Source organism: Elaeis guineensis, chromosome 7 (genome assembly GCF_000442705.2).
Source record: "Elaeis guineensis isolate ETL-2024a chromosome 7, EG11, whole genome shotgun sequence".
NCBI lineage: Eukaryota > Viridiplantae > Streptophyta > Magnoliopsida > Arecales > Arecaceae > Elaeis > Elaeis guineensis.
The window spans coordinates 26,377,867-26,394,003 of NC_025999.2; positions in this window are offsets into that span (position 1 = coordinate 26,377,867).

The window sequence follows — 16,137 nt, forward strand, 5'->3', positions numbered from 1 at the left end:
AGTGATCTTTCCTTATCGCAGCATTCAACTTTCTATAGTCTATACAGACCCTCCATCCCGTTTGGGTCCTAGTTGGGATAAGTTCGTTTGCATCATTTTGGACCACTGTTACCCCAGATTTCTTGGGTACTACTTGAACTGGGCTTACCCAAGAGCTATCAGAAATAAGATAAATTATTCCACTATCTAGGAGTTTCAGAATCTCCTTTTTAACTACATCCTTCATAACTGGATTAAGCCTTCTTTGGGCTTCTCTTGTTGGTTTAGCTTCTTCCTCTAAGTATATTCTATGTTGAACTATAGAAGGGCTTATTCCTTTGATATCTGCTATGGTCCAACCTATTGCTTCCTGATTTGCTTTTAGAACTGACACTAACTCCTCCTCTTGCTTGGGATCTAGGTCTGATGCAATAATTACAGGCAAAGTTTCTTTGGGTCCTAGATATGCATACTTGAGATGTTCTGGGAGGGGTTTCAGTTCTAAAATGGGTGCTTCCTCTATCGATGGTTTAGGTGATGGTTTACCATCTCAATGATTGGTTCAGTAGGAAGTGTCGATTCCTGATTAATCTGATTTTCTTTAAGTATTTCATTGACATCCTCAGACTCATGGATTAACCAGGGGTTAGACTCTAGGTCGACTTCATCATCACTAATGTCAATGGATTCATAAATACCATCTTGGACTACATTGACATCAGCATGAGAAGAGGATTCCTGTTCTAAGTTAAAAACATTAAGCTCAATGGTCATATTCCCAAAGGATAACTTCATCAGACCATTTCGACAATTGATTTCAGCATTGGCCGTAGCTAAGAATGGTCTTCCTAAAATGACAGGTATATGTCCTTTAGGATTCGCAACTGGCTCAGTCTTTAAAACAATAAAATCTATAGAGAAAATAAAATTTTCAACCTTTATCAGAACATCCTCGACCATTCCCTTAGGGATCCTGAGAGATCTATCGGCTAACTGTAATGTGATCCCAGTAGGTTGAAGTTTTTCTAATCCTAGTTGTTCATACACCGAATATGGAAGGATATTCACACTAGCTCCTAGATCTAGCAAGGCCTTTTTTATATTGGTTTCTCCAATAACACAAGAAATTGTTGGAGCTCCAGGGTCCTTATATTTAATTGGCACATGGCTAGATAGGTATGAACTGACACTTGCAGCCAAAAATGCTTTCTTTGGTACATTAGTGGTCCTTTTCTAGTGCAAAGATCTTTTAAAAATTTGGCATAAGTTGGAACCTGATGGATTATATCTAAAAGAGGAATATTAACTTGGACTTGTTTAAATACCTCTAAAATTTTGTCTAAATGTTCAGATTTATTGGATTTCAGTCTGTTTGGAAAAGGAGCTCTAGGACTTTTAAGTACTGGACTAGGTGAATTTTCAGTTTCTGGTGCTTGAGGTTGAAAGGTAGTAGTTTTAGAAGGTGACTCGACAGATGAGTCATCTATATCATCAAGTGCAACTACCTTATTGTCTATTTGTTTTCCTGATCTTAAGGTATGAATGGCATTTATACCATTAACTTGGTTTCCTTGTTGGGGTCGTGGACCATTTTGGTTCCTAGGATTTGGCTCATGTTGGCTAGGTAACCTACCATATTCTCGTTCACTAATGGTCGAAGCCAGCTGACTTACTTGCATTTCCAGACGGGCTATAGCTTGGGTGTTATTATTTATGAGTTGACCCGTAGTTTGCATAAAGCTGGTATGTGTTTTCATCATGGCTTCTAGGCTTTTCTCTAAAGAGGTAATTTTTTTGTCATTATCATGGAAGCCTGGCGGGTTGTTCATCACTGGGTTGGACCTTAGATTTTGCTGATTGAAATTTGGATTACCTACATTAGGATTCTGGGACCATGAGAAATTCGGGTGATTCCTCCAACCTGGGTTATATGTGGGTGCATAAGGATTGTTCAATGGTCCTTGATAGGTGGCATTCACCTGTGCACACTCATTCGAGTAGGAACATTCTTCTAAGACATGGTCTGGTGCATTGCACCCTTTACACATGGGTGCAGATATTTGATTTACATTGGCTGGTCTCTGTAATTCTAAGGCTTCCAATCTACGTGTTAAGGTTGCAATCTTGGCCTCTGATGCTAGGGTTGGTTGAATTTGATGCATTCCTCCTCTTGAAGGTGTAGCTTTATCAGGTTCCCTAGTTGTTTCCCACTGTAAATTTTTCTCGGCTAGGTCTTCTAAGAATTGCCAAGCTTCAGTAGTTTCTTTGTCCATAAATTGGCCTTGGCACATGGACTCTAGCATGGTTCTTGAGTTTGAATCTAACCCCTCATAGATGATCTGGCACAGTCTCCAAGTTTCTATTCCATGGTGTGGGCATTGGGTCAAAAGATTCTTGAAACGATCAAAGTACTTCCAAAATGATTCACCAGCTAGTTGGTAAAATTATTTATTTCATTCTTAATCCTAGCTATTTTATGATGGGGAAAATATTTTTTAAAAATATTCTCACAAAGCCCTCCCAGGTAGTGACAGAATAGTTTGGCAGACTATAAAGCCACTTCTTAGCATTGTCCTTAAGGGCAAAGTTGATTAATCTAAGTTTGACCTCATCCTCTGTTACTTGCAGTTTCATGGTTGCACATACCTCCTCAAATTCTCTAATAAATATATAAGCATCCTCTAATCCTGTGAATTTTGGAAGCATATTTATGATTTGAGGTTTGATTTCAAAATTGTTAGCTGTCGGTTGTGGCAACCTGATACAAGATGGTTGGATGGAGCCAACTGGATAACACAAATCCTTAAGGGTCATGGGTTGGATTGGTTCAGCCATTGGAACAACAGGAATTGACTCAATCTAACTAGACGACCCGACACTCTTCTCCACACACGAGGTGTACGGTTCTCGATGTTTATATAATTTTTTTTTTTTTAATAAAATTTTTATGTATAAGGAAAAGAAAGAAAAGAGAAAAAGTTCTAAAGAGAAGATCCTAAGGAGTCCTAAATCTAAAGAAAAGTAACCAAATTAATTTAAATTTTAAATTTTTTTTTTTTTTTTCAAACAAGTGAATCAATAAATTAAACTCAATCTATCCTAGGGTTAACCTAAATCTAGACAGCTCCTAACTGTTCCAAGATGACCCTTCAAACCTTCCAAGTGGAGATTGATCAACTAGTTAGCCAGGTAAGTATAAGAGGTGGGAGGTTCACTCATCGTTGCCTTTCTAGACACCAAACGAGTTGGCCAGGCAGCAACTGAACCAATTTTAACAAACCACCCTCAGGGACTTGCCTAGACACCAACTAATCAAACAACTCAAACTTGGTAGAACTCTTAGGGTTCCTTATCCTATTGAGCTCGAATTCCTTAAGGTTGACGTCTAATTGATTTTAAGATTAAAAGTCTAGGTAATGCAATATGATGGAGATGGTTTTTGGGCTAAGGAAGGGTAATAAATCCCCACCTTATCTTGTTAATGGGTTGATGCCCTTAGATTAATTATGAAAATGCAAATACAAATAAACAAGATGACCAAGAATGTAAAAGATTTTAATTTAGAATTTTTTTTTTTATTTTGATATTTTACTTCACGATTATGAAATGTCTTTTGTTTTGTTTTATATTTTTTTTTTTGTGATTAAGTAAATTCAAATGATTAGGTCTAAAAGCAAAAGTAATTAACTAAAAATAATAAAAGAGAAATTAGAAGCGTACCTGAGTTTTCCAGCAATCACCAACTAAATATAGAAACCTAAAGAAAAAAGAAAGAGAGTTATAACGCACGAAGAACAAATATTTGAAAACAATTTAAAACGCCAATTCCCCGGCAACGGCGCCAAAAACTTGATGTTCAAATCTTAAAATTTGTAAATAAAACCGCAAGCGCACGGTGTGCAGAGTAGCACGACCAGCGAGTACGGGTCGATCCCACAGAGACTTGGTTTTAAAAATGATTTTCAAATCTATGCTCAAGTGAGCTTTAACAAAAATCGAAAGTCGAAAGTTGTTTGCTAAAGACAATAAGACTAAGGATCTAGGGTTTTTGAATCCACTAGATCTAGATTAGGGAATTCTACCTAAAATTTTTCTTATTGATCCTAACGACTACTCCTCTTGTCTTTCCCAAGCATAGATTATGAAGGGACTAAGGCCCAACGATAACCTATCAAGATTCTTTACAGGGGAGTAGTAACTAGGATCCCTTAGGATTTTCTCCTCCTATGCACTGAATCAAGCATGAACTATGAAGGGACTCTGACCCAACTGTAGTTCATCAAAAATTCTTGGCAAAAGAGGAAGAAAAAGAAACCCTAAGAAAAAGAAAGAACCCTATGTAAAATCCCTACTCATGATCTAGCTTCATCGCAAACCCTAGAAGGGATGCTTAGCTAGACATGATCTAAATCTACTTACAAAATTTAAATACAGAAAAATAAACTACCCTAATTTATAAATTAAACTATCCTAATTGCATAAATTTAAACTGCATAATTTAAACTAACCTAATTGCATAAAATTAAATTGCATAAATTAAACTATCCTAATTGCAAGAAAAATAAATTGCATAATGTAAAGAGATGAAATTGCATAAAAATAAGATTTTATATAAAAAAAAATTTATTACAAAAACCTCAAAGCTCGAGGCTTGAAAAGAGAGCTAAAAACCCCATATCTAGGGTTACAAGCTTGATCGGAAGGAAAATACATAAAACAAGGGCCTTTGGGGGCTTTTTATAGGCATTTGGGGGTTATAAGGTTTTCAAAACTTCCGATGTGGGACTAAGAGGTTTTAGGGGGTTTATGGTGCGCCGATGGGTCCATGGTCTATGCGCCTGTTGCTGTGGACCAGGCGGCTAACCAGATCACCAAATCAGTTGATTTTTGACCAATTTTGATCTGATTTGACTCGGGTTTGACCCAATTGAGTCTTCTTTCTTCATTCTTCAATTCCTGGGTCAATTTAACTCCGTTTTGCATAAAATTTACGCCGTTGGAATCTCTTTCCTTGTTCTTTCTATTGATGATCTCTTCTTCTGCAAAATATAATAACAAGTATCAATTTCTTAATAAAATTAGATAATTTAGATATTAATTGATACTTTTTATGTCAATTTGTGACATAAATCAGCTGAAGATTCCATCCGGTTTTAGTAACGGGCTTCGTCTGTTGGATGAGATTTTTCTCCTGTTCCTAAATGCTTTTTATTGTTTGAATTTTCCTGTTTATAGCTCATGCTGAAAAATATGCATTGAAATTTTATTTAAGCACTATTGATATTCGCAATTTTCAAATTCATGATCCGAAGGTCTGCTTTTCCGCTCTTTAGATTATGTTCTGGCCGACTAACTTGATTCTACGGCTCCCATCGGACAAGGTCCCTTGATCTGATGTGGACCCGGAAAGACCAGGTCCTCTGAGGCTTATTTGACCCGGGAGTTGTAGTAGCAGGCTACTTTCTGCTTGTAAGCCGCCATCCGAACTCGAGCTGTTTCCTGCTTTTCTTCTAACAAGTCGAGGTTGGCCTTGAGATCCTGTGGGTTGCGCTGCTCGTCGAATGCCATGACTCGCACCGACGGAAGCTTGAGTTCAATCGGGATCACGGCTTCTGTCCCGAAGGCTAAGGCAAAGGGGGTCTCCCCTGTGGGCAATCTCTGAGTAGTTCAGTATGTCCATAACACATGATAAAGCTCATCTGCCCAAGTTTCCTTTGCTTTTTCAAGTCTCGCTTTGATACCTTGCAACAGAGTCCGATTAGTCACCTCGGCCTCACCGTTTGCTTGAGATGGGCCACCGAGGTGAAGTTATGGGAGATATTTAGGCCCTCACAAAATTCGACAAACTTTGCTCCAGCAAATTATCATCCGTTATCAGTAATGAGGGTTCTGGATAAGTCAAACCTACAGATAATCGACTTTCAGATGAAGTCCTGCACTTTAGCTTCCGTGATTTTTGCCAAAGGTTCAGCTTCGACCCACTTGGTGAAATAGTCTATTGCCACCAGGAGGAACTTCTGTTGCCCCGATGCCATGGAAAAAGGTTCGAGGATATCCATCCCCATTGCGTGAACGGCCATGGGGCACTCAATGGTGTAAGTTCGGAGGCAGGTGGCCTTTGTACATTGGCATATCTCTGACACCGGTCACATCTTCGGACATATTCGATGGAGTCGTAGTACATGGTAGGCCAGTAATAACCTTGTCAGAGCAGCTTATGGGATAAAGACCTGGCCCCCAGGTGATTTCACAGACTCCCTCATGTACCTCCCTCAAGGCGAAGTCGGCTTCAGAAGATCGGAGACATTTCAAGAGGGGCAAGGAGTACGACCTCTTGTATAGCTTGCCTTCGTAGAGGATATATTGAGAGGCCTAGTTTTAAGCTTCGAGCCTCTTTTGCATCAGGAGGAAGAACCCCGTCCTTGAGGTACGCAACTAGTAGGTTGATCCAGCTGGGTTCATAGCTGATCTCCATCATAGACCGCGATTCTTCTATGCTTGGCGCTTCAGAATCTCGAAGAAGACTTCCTTAGGCAGTTCGGCCAGAGCCAGCTAGCCAACTTGGAGAGAAGGTCAGCCCTGGATTTTTCGATCTTGGGATCTGCCTGATGTCGAAGCTACCGAAGGTACAGATGATCTCCCTTATCCTCTCAAGATATCTAGCCATACTGTCCTCCCGAGCCTCATAATTTCCACTGACCTGTCCTACTACTAATTGAGAATCACTGTAGGCTTGAACCGATCTACTTCTAATTCTTTGGCAACCTTTAGTCCTGCAATCAGAGCTTCATATTCTGCTCCGTTATTTGCTGCGGGAAACTCAAAGCGCAGTGCATACTCCGCAATAATCCCATCTGGATTGACCAAGATCAGGCCCGCGCCTGCGCCTGATATGTTGGAGGAACCATCCACATAGAGGGCCCAAGAACCATCAGGGAGATCGGCTCTTTCCTCGGAGAAGTGCGGCCGGAGTCCGAGATTATCGGCTTCATCTTGTCTATGTTCGGCCTCCTTCGGGATAGTGCATTCCACCATGAAGTCTGCTAATATCTGGGCTTTGATTGCTGGTCGAGTCGATAGTTGATGTCGAACTCCATGAGCTCGACCGCCCATTTCGGATTCTTCCGGAGGCATCCGCTCGATGCAGGACCACCTTGATCGGCTGGTTGGTGAGTAGCGTTATGGTGTATCCTTGAAAGTAAGGTCGGAGCCTTCGAGCTGCAATCAACAAAGCATAAGTTAGTTTCTCTAACTTAGTATACCTGGTTTCGGCATCTCTCAATACTCGGACTTATGTAGTAGATCGACCGTTGAATTTTCGCTTCTTCCTTAATCAGAACTGCAGCAAGGGCCACAGGGGAAACCGCAGTATAGGAATAATTCCTCTCCAGACTTAGGCTTTGCCAATAATGGGATGAGCCGAGGTAGGTCTTCAGCTCCTCGAACGCCTGCTGACATCCAACGGTCCAACAGAAGTTCTTGGGCTGCTTGAGGGTCTGAAAGAAAGATAAGCATCGCTCGGCCGATCTCGAGATGAAGCATTTAGAGCCGCTACTTTTCCGATGAGGTGCTGAACCTCCTTTATCGACCTCAGGGCGGTCATCTCCTGGATGGCGCGAATCTTTTTCAGTTTGCCTCGATCCGCACCTCGATACCATGAAGCTCAGGAATTTTTCTGAGGTTACTCCAAAAGCGTATTTGGCTGGGTTCAGCTTCATCTTGTATTTTCGAAGGGACGCTGAAGGTTTCCTCAAGGTCGGCGATGTGGTTCACCGAAGATCTGCTCTTTACGAGCATGTCATCCATGTAGACCTCCATATTGCGATCGATCTGCTCTTTGAAGATCTTATTCACTAGCCGCTGATATGTCGCCCCTACATTTTTGAGGCCAAAAGGTATGACCCTGTAACAATAAAGCCATGGTTAGTTATAAAAGTGGTTTTTCTTCATCCTCTGGCACCATCCTGATCTGATTGTAGTCGGAGAAACGCATCCATGAAGGTGAGAAGCTCGTGGCCCGAGGTTGCATCTACTAGTTGGTCAATTTTGGGTAGAGGGTAACTGTCCTTCGAGCAGACTTTATTCGGTTTTTTGAAGTCTATACACATCCTCCTTTTGTCGTTCGCCTTCTTAACCAAGACCACATTGGAAACCCTGCTCGGATAGTTGATTTCTCTGATAACCCGGCCTTTAGGAGTTTATCAACCTCCTCGGCTATTGCCACCTGTCTCTCCGGTGCATGACTTTGAACTTTTTCCTTTGTCGGCTGGTGTTTGGGATCGACGGCCAGACGGTGCTGCATAACTTCAGCGTCGATCCCTGGCATGTCCGTCGGATTCCAAGCAAAAATGTCCGTATTTTTTTGCAGAAAATTGATATGCTGCGTCCGCACTCTTTCCCCAAGTTGGAGCCGATCTTCACCATGTGTTCCTCATTCCCATCATTCAAAGGAATTGAGATACAGATCTTCCATTGGCCCGCCCCGCTCTTCTGTCAGGTCATCGTGGGTGTCTAATCTGTCAACCGGACAGGGGTCAAGCTGACCGCTTCTTTGCAGGGCTATATTGTAGCAGTGCCTTGCCAGGACTTGATCTCCCTTGACTTCTCCGACCCCCTGGTAGTAGAAAATTTTAATTTCAGATGGTAGGTTGACACTACGGCCGAAGAGCATTGAGGCCAGGTCGACCGAGGATTGCGTTGTAGGCTGACGGTGCCTTCACCACCAGAAAATCCACCAGAGCCCTGGATTGTCTTGGATATTGATCTGCAACTACAATCAAAGTTATTACTCCCTCCACTGGGATAGCATCGCCAGTAAACCCTACTAAAGGAGAGCTAATCGGCCCCAAATGACCATCAGGGATGGATATTTTTGAGAAGGCATCGTAAAATAAAATATCAGCCGAGCTTCCACTATCAACAAGAATGCGGCGTACATCATAATCAGCAATATTTAAAGAAACTACAACCGCATCGTCGTGGGAGAATTGGATCTCCCGGGCATCTTCTTCAGTAAAGGTTATAGATCCTTCAGTTCTTTGCCGCTTGAGCAGTCCGACCGATCCACTGGCCGCTCCCCTCCGGGGCCCTCCAGAGATGGTGTTGATGATCCCGATTGGAGGTCGATCTCCAGGCTGTTCTTTCCTTCTTGACGGCTCCGGTTGTGGCAGGGCCCTCGGTCGATCCTCCTTACCTTCAGACCAGCGTCGGATGAATCTGTCGAGCCGACCCCGCCTGATGAGCTCCTCGATTTCATCTCGAAGCTGAATACATTCCTCCGTGTCATGGTCATGGTCACGATGATAGAGGCAGAATTTGTTTGGGTTGTGCTTTTCGAGGTGCGAGCGCATCCTTTCCGGCTTCGGCAGCTGCTCCCTGACCTCCATCAGTACCTGGGCTTTTGGAGCATTGAGAGGGGTGTAGCTGTAGAATCTTTCTGGGGGAGAGTCCCATCGAACTCTGCAGTTCGGGCTCCTCTGCTTACGAGCTCGGAGAGGAGTCCGGACACGTCTGTGTCCGGGAGGAGTTCGAAAACGTGGTCGAGCTTCACTTGACCCTTTTTCAGCTGCGGGTTTGCTGGAGCCACCCGCCTGCCGCTCCTTCACAGCCTCCTCATCCTTCAACTTGAAGGTTTTCTCTGCTCGGACATATCCTTCGGCCCGAGCCAGCAAATCAGCGAAGTCCCTGGGATACTTTTTCTCCAAAGAGAACACAAGATCATTCTTTTGAAGACCACTCTTTAAGGCGGCCATTGCAATCGATTGGTCCAAATTCTGAACCTCCAATGCGATGGCATTAAATCGCTTGACATAGGTTCGGATGGATTCTCCCTCCTTCTGCTTGATGTTGATAAGGGACTCCGAACCTCTCCGAAGACACCGGTTGCTAACAAAATGAGCCACAAACTAGTGGCTCATCTGATCAAAGGAGAAGATAGTACCTGACTTCAGCGTCGAGTACCGGTTCCTTGCTGCTCCCTTCAGGGTGGATGGGAAAGCTCGGCACAGGATGGTGTCTGGCGCGCCATGAAGCAGCATCATTGTCCGGAAGGCCTCTAGGTGGTCAATCGGATCCAAGGTTCCGTCGTAGCTTTCGAATTGGGAGAGCTTAAAGTTTGGCAGGATCGACTCCTGCATGATCATTTAAGAGAAAGGAGGGTCAGTACAGATGTCCTCACCATAAGCGGAGGGAGCGTGACTGAGCTCTTCGATCCGTCGATTCATCTCCTGGAGCCTTTGATCCAGGAGATCCTCTCGACTGTAAGTCTCGAGGTCTTCTGATAGAATGGAGGTAGGAATCCTCTAGAGGTGGAATCGTGATCAGACTGAGGGCTCTCCACCTTCGGCTTCTCCTTTTCGGAGAGACAGGACGACTGGCCCAAGTGGCCCGCCCTATTGTCGGATTCTAAAACTCCGACGATGTTCTTTCCAGTCGCACTGACGCCTGCGGCTGTTGCTGCTGTTGTTGCATGGCCGCACTGCTTCGATGAGGCCTCTGACTTGCTGAACCAATAGGTCAAACTGCTTCATGCCGATTGCTGTTATCGGAGGAGGAAGAGGAGGCTGAAAAATTGAAGACGAGGCTAGAGCTTGCAAAGCTCACTGAGATCTGGCCGCGGAGGTCGTGGATCGTCTGGTGGATGCCTATAGTACCCGACTTCAGCATCAAGTATCAATTCCTTGCTGCTCCCTTTAAGGTAGATGGGAAGGCCTGGCACAGGATGGCGTCTGGTGCGCCATGGAGCAGCATCATTGTCTGGAAGGTCTCCAGATGGTCAATCGGATCTGAGGTCCCGTCGTAGCTTTCGAATTGGAGAAACTTGAAGTTTGATGGGATCGATTCCTGCATGATCATTTGAGAGAAAGGAGAGTCAGTACAAATATCCTCACCATAAGTAGAGGGAGCGTGGTGGAGCTCTTCGATCCACGGTTCATCTCTGGAGCCATTGATCCAGGAGATCCTCTCGACTGCGAGTCTCCGAGGGTCTTCTAACAGAATGGAGGTAGGATCCTCTGGGCGTGGAATCGTGATCAGACTGAGGGCTCTCCACCCTCGACTTCCCCTTTCTGGAGAAGATAGGGTGACTGTCCCAAGTGGCCCGCCCTATTGTCGGATTCTGAAACTCCGACGATGCTCTTTCCAACGCCGCATAATGCCTGCGGCTGTTGCTGCTGCTGCTGCATGGCCTGCACTGCTTCGGTGAGGCCTCTGACCTGCTGAACCAGTAGGTCGAATTGTTCCATGCCGACTGCCGTTGCCGGAGGAGGAGGAGGCTGAAAAACTGAGACGAGGTCGGAGCTTGCGGAGCTCGCTGAGATTTGGTCGCGGAGGCCGTGGATCGCTTGATGGATGCCTTTCGGGAGGCATCAGGTGGAGATCTAGAAGGAGCAGGAGCAGAGAAGAGAATGTCGGAGAAGATGACCGGAGATAGTCCTGTTGAGCACTCCTTTAAGAACAAGGATACTGCGAGACATAGCCCCTTCCTCTAGTGCCAATTCTGTTGGTGCAGAATTTCGTCGAAGCCGGAGAAGCTGGAGTTGAGATGTCCGCGACCGCCGTCGGGATCTGCAAGGGAAGTCTAAACCGGAGTTGGGGGTGCTCCGGTAAGACCCTCCGACGCTTAAGTTAGTACTCTGCTTCAACAGAAATAGAGTGCTCGAGTGAGAATTTTAACAGAGTTTCGAGATAAAGTTTAGAGCTTAGAGAAGAACGTATCTGGGAGTCCCTTTTTATAGATGAAGAGCGTAACTGATTGACAGCGACGTCTGTAACCGCCTGGTAGTGGGTCGTTCAGAGCACGCGGAGTTTGTTACGGAGAGTAGTGACGTCAGGGGCCGTTCAGGGCCACGTGGAGTTTGTTACGGAGAGTGGATTGGTGTCCGTTGTCGCGACTTGCCAGAGAGTGGTGGAGCCACACAAAATCCATTACAGAGAGTGGAGTAGGGTAGTGGCCATTGTCGTGACTTGCCAGAGAGTTCGGATCTGTCGGCTGAAGCTCGGCTGGATGTCTGATGGAGCAGGATGGCTCTCTATCTCGTCAATCTAGGAGAAGCTCAGATGTTTCCAGGATTGTGATGGATCTACTGTTGTTGGGTGCCTAGAGCACTGATACTGCAGGCGAAAACCATCTACTTTAGAAGCTCGACAGGGACTTTCTGTTGGGAAAGTCTGGTTTCATGAAGAATCTGGCAGAGGATCGGCGACGGTGGACTTCGGATGGCGTCGAGAGGTTTGTCCACTGGAGAGTTTGGGGATCCTATGGAAGTCTGGATGGCGTTGTTGAAGCCCGGTTGACGCTATTAAAGATTGATGGCTGGGGAGGTTCGACAGACATCGGAGGCAATCGGCCGTTGTAGAAATCTAGCTGCTTGAGTCAGTCTGTTATAGAAGCTCGTCCGAAATCTATCTGCTATGGAAGTTCGGATGGAGTCCAGTTCTTGCAGAAGGCTGAAAGGAGGCCGCTTGTTGTAGAAACTCGATCGAAGATCAGTTGTCGTGGAAGCTCAGAGTAGTGACCTGGCTGACGGAGTCTGCCCGTTGTAGAAGCTCGTCTGAGATCCGTCCATTGTAGGAGCTCGGCTGGGATCCGGAGTAGAGATCCGGAGTAGACCGTTTGTAGTAGAAGTTCGGAGTAGATCGCTTGCAGTAGAAATTTCAAAGTAAAGATCCGGCTGGTGGAGTCCTTCCATCGTCGAAATTCATCTGGGATCCCTCCACTGTGGGAGTCGTTGGAATCGATTCTCGTAGGAGCTCGGATGGAATCCAGAAGTGGTCGACCATCGTAGAAACTTGGATGGAGTCTGGTTACTGTAGAAATCTCATTGTCGGAGAAGCTCGGACACTGACGAAGTCCGGACGAAGTTTGGAGTAGAGTCGTCCGTGGCCGAAAGAAGTCTGGAAGAGATTCGGAGAATAGTCAATCACCGTAGAAATCGGCTGATAGCGGAGTTCAGAGGGCGTTTGGAGCAGTTCGGTAGATGAATGAAGAAGCTCATTGTCGGAGAAGTCCGGATGGTATTATGGAAGCTCGGACGGTCGGGAGTTCAGAAAGACGCCACACAAGGTCGGAAGCCAGAAAAGCCCTGGAAGGGTCGGCCTTTTACAAACTTTGACTGGGGGTATTTTTACCCAAACACAACATAGAGTAGGATCATTGTAAATGTTAAAAAGTCATCAAAATCAATCAATTATATTAATTTTTAGTAATACATGAAAATTATTCAAAGAAATGAATCACAATAAGTATATATGATTAAATGTCAATGGATCATCAAAAATCAACGATTCAATAAAATAGTTTTAACAATCATTGATGGTGTAATATCAAAATAAGTTTTGCTTTTACCAAGTATCATTATCCATCCATCCAAAGCATCCATTTTCAAAAATTTACTCTTTTCATGTCATTGAATGCTTGACATACCTGCAAAATTATTTTTTAATTTTTGATACCTGAGCTATCTGGGATCCATTGGGGTTAGTACATACGGTTTTTTGAGAACCCAAATTTATTTAACCAAAGTATGATTATTAATATTACATTCTGTAATTTTATGACCTATTTTGTTATATTTGAAGTAAGTTATAGAATAATTTTTAGATACAACTCTAATAAATATATTTTTAATAAATTTTTTATTTTCTCATTGAGTTATAATCAATTTTTCTATTGAAAATAGTCATTTGATTGTTTAAAAATTGATTGAAGCTTTTGTGATCCAAAAGTAAACTTTTTAAGCATAAGCTTCAATGATTCAATCTCTGTTCTTAATTTCATATTTTTTTCTAAAAGAAATTTTTTAGATTTTGAAAGAATTTTTTTTCTTCATCTAACATTTTTTCTTTGATCAAGGAATTCTTTTCTTCCAAGAGATTTTTTTTCAATCAAAAATTTATTCTTTTCTTCAGAAAAAAGTTGATTTGATTTCTTTAGCTTTATTTTTTCGCCTTGTCTTTTTGTATTCATCCATTAGCTTATGAAAGGCTTCAAATAATTTACTAAAAAGTAAATTTAAAGAATTTTCAATATTTATCTTATCATTTTGAGCTATAAGGCAGAGATTTGCTGTACCTTTCTCCTCTTTCTTTTTCTCTTCTTTTTTATCTTCCTTTTCTTTGCTTTGCTCCCCCTTAATTGATTCTTCTTTCTCTTTTGTTTCTTTTTTTTGTTTCTTCTCATCCTCATGAACCACGAGGCAAAAATTGGGGTGAGCTTATTTCTCTTCTTGGGAGCTTAATTTTTCTATTTAATTTTCTCCCTCATAGATTATTTCCAATTGATCCCATATTTGTTTGGCTGAAATACAAGAAGAATTGTATTAAATTCATTCATATCTAATGAACAATAAAATAAATTCATAGTTTTAGCATTCTGAATCACTTCTTTATCATGAATCAATGCATTGGGTATGGGCTATTGATTATAATTCTTCATAAATCATAATCATGTACTTGTATGAATATTTTCATCCTAACTTTTCAAAATCTATAATTTGATCCATTTAATAGTGGGGGACGATCTATAGAATGGCCTTCATTGAAATTAAACTCTATTTGAGTTGCCAAGATCTTTGGCTCTAGACCGTTAAGTCAGCAACTAATAATAGAGCACCTACTCTGATACCACTTATTGTCCAGAGGTAGCAACCTAAGAAGAGAGGGTGAATTGGATTCTTAAAAAAAAAATTTAAGCCAAATTGAACTTTAACAAAAATATGTGCTTGAAATTAAACTATATTAAAAGTTTGAGGTGTATGCAATAGTGTTGCAGCCAATTGAAATAATAAAAGCAAAGTATAAATATAAAGTAAGGATTTAAATCAATAAATAAAGCAAAAATACAAGCAAGGCAATTACACCATAACACACAAAAGTTTATAGTGGTTCGAAGCAATCTGCACCTACGTCCACTCTTCAATTTTTTTTTGAAAATTTCACTATAATCTTTCCTTGATTACAGTATATTTATTTTTTAGACTCATAAATAAAATTCAGTTGATTTTTTGAGATCACAAATCAAATCTTATACTATTAGTTTTTCAGACTTACTAATAATTCAGTTGATTTTTCGAGCAACCAACCAACCAAAATCTTACACTTGTCTAATTACGGGTTTGGATCGGCCTAACCTCCAAATTTTTTTCTCTCAAAAAAACTTGTAAAGAAACAAAAATACAAGTAAAAGTAAATTCAGCACAAAATAAAAAAAAATAGAAAAGAACTTTTATGCCCGAAGAAGAGGTTGAATGATCGGCTCTTTTGAAGCTCAAACACTTTTCTTTGAAAGCTGAGAGGATGCTTGAGAAGTTATGAAAAATTCTTGTGAATGCTCTCTGAATTTGAAGCTTGGTTCCTCTTTTTTTCTCTCTTTTTTTTGGATATTCAATAGAGCTCATAATTTTGAATAGTTCTCACTTTTGATATACTTCCTCTCTTTTTCTTTTAATTCTCCACCTTTAAATAAGCTTCACAATAGCTGAAGATAGAGATTGGACCGTTGGAGGGCTTGAAATAGCCATTAGATCAAAAAACTAACCATTGAAAAAAGTGTAGAAAACTAGCCGTTATTGCTATCCCCGTGCAGTCGAGTTGGCTCGAGTTGCAATCAAGCTGACTCGAGCAGGAATCGAGCTGGCTCGAGCAAATATCTTGAAAATATAATTTTCTGTCTTTCTGAGAGAGCCGATTTGGATCCATTTCAAGCTAGCTCGGTTGCATACCAAATTTCTTCAAACATGCCAGAGTCGACTCGAAACCTTCCAAAGTCGGCTCCAAACCTTTCAACTTTATTTTTCTTCATATTTTGACTTTTCAAACATGAATTTTCTTAACCCCAACGCTTCCAAATGATATTTATTTCTTTTATTTTTTATTTATCTTCATAATGAACTATCCGAACTTGTGAGAATTTATTTTTTTTGAGTACTTTGGTATGGTATCTTGAGAGGATTTATCCTTAAGATAAATTCTTCATTTTGAATGCTTGAAAAATCCTACATCCAATCTTAAAATACATGATTAGAATCATAATTACTCAAAATTTGACAATCATCACAATCAATCACGAGGCCAACAATAATTTGCAACACTTCTTTATCCCTCTAAAATTATCATACAAAAGATCTCTGCAAACGTCAGTGAATGGACTATTTTGGTAGT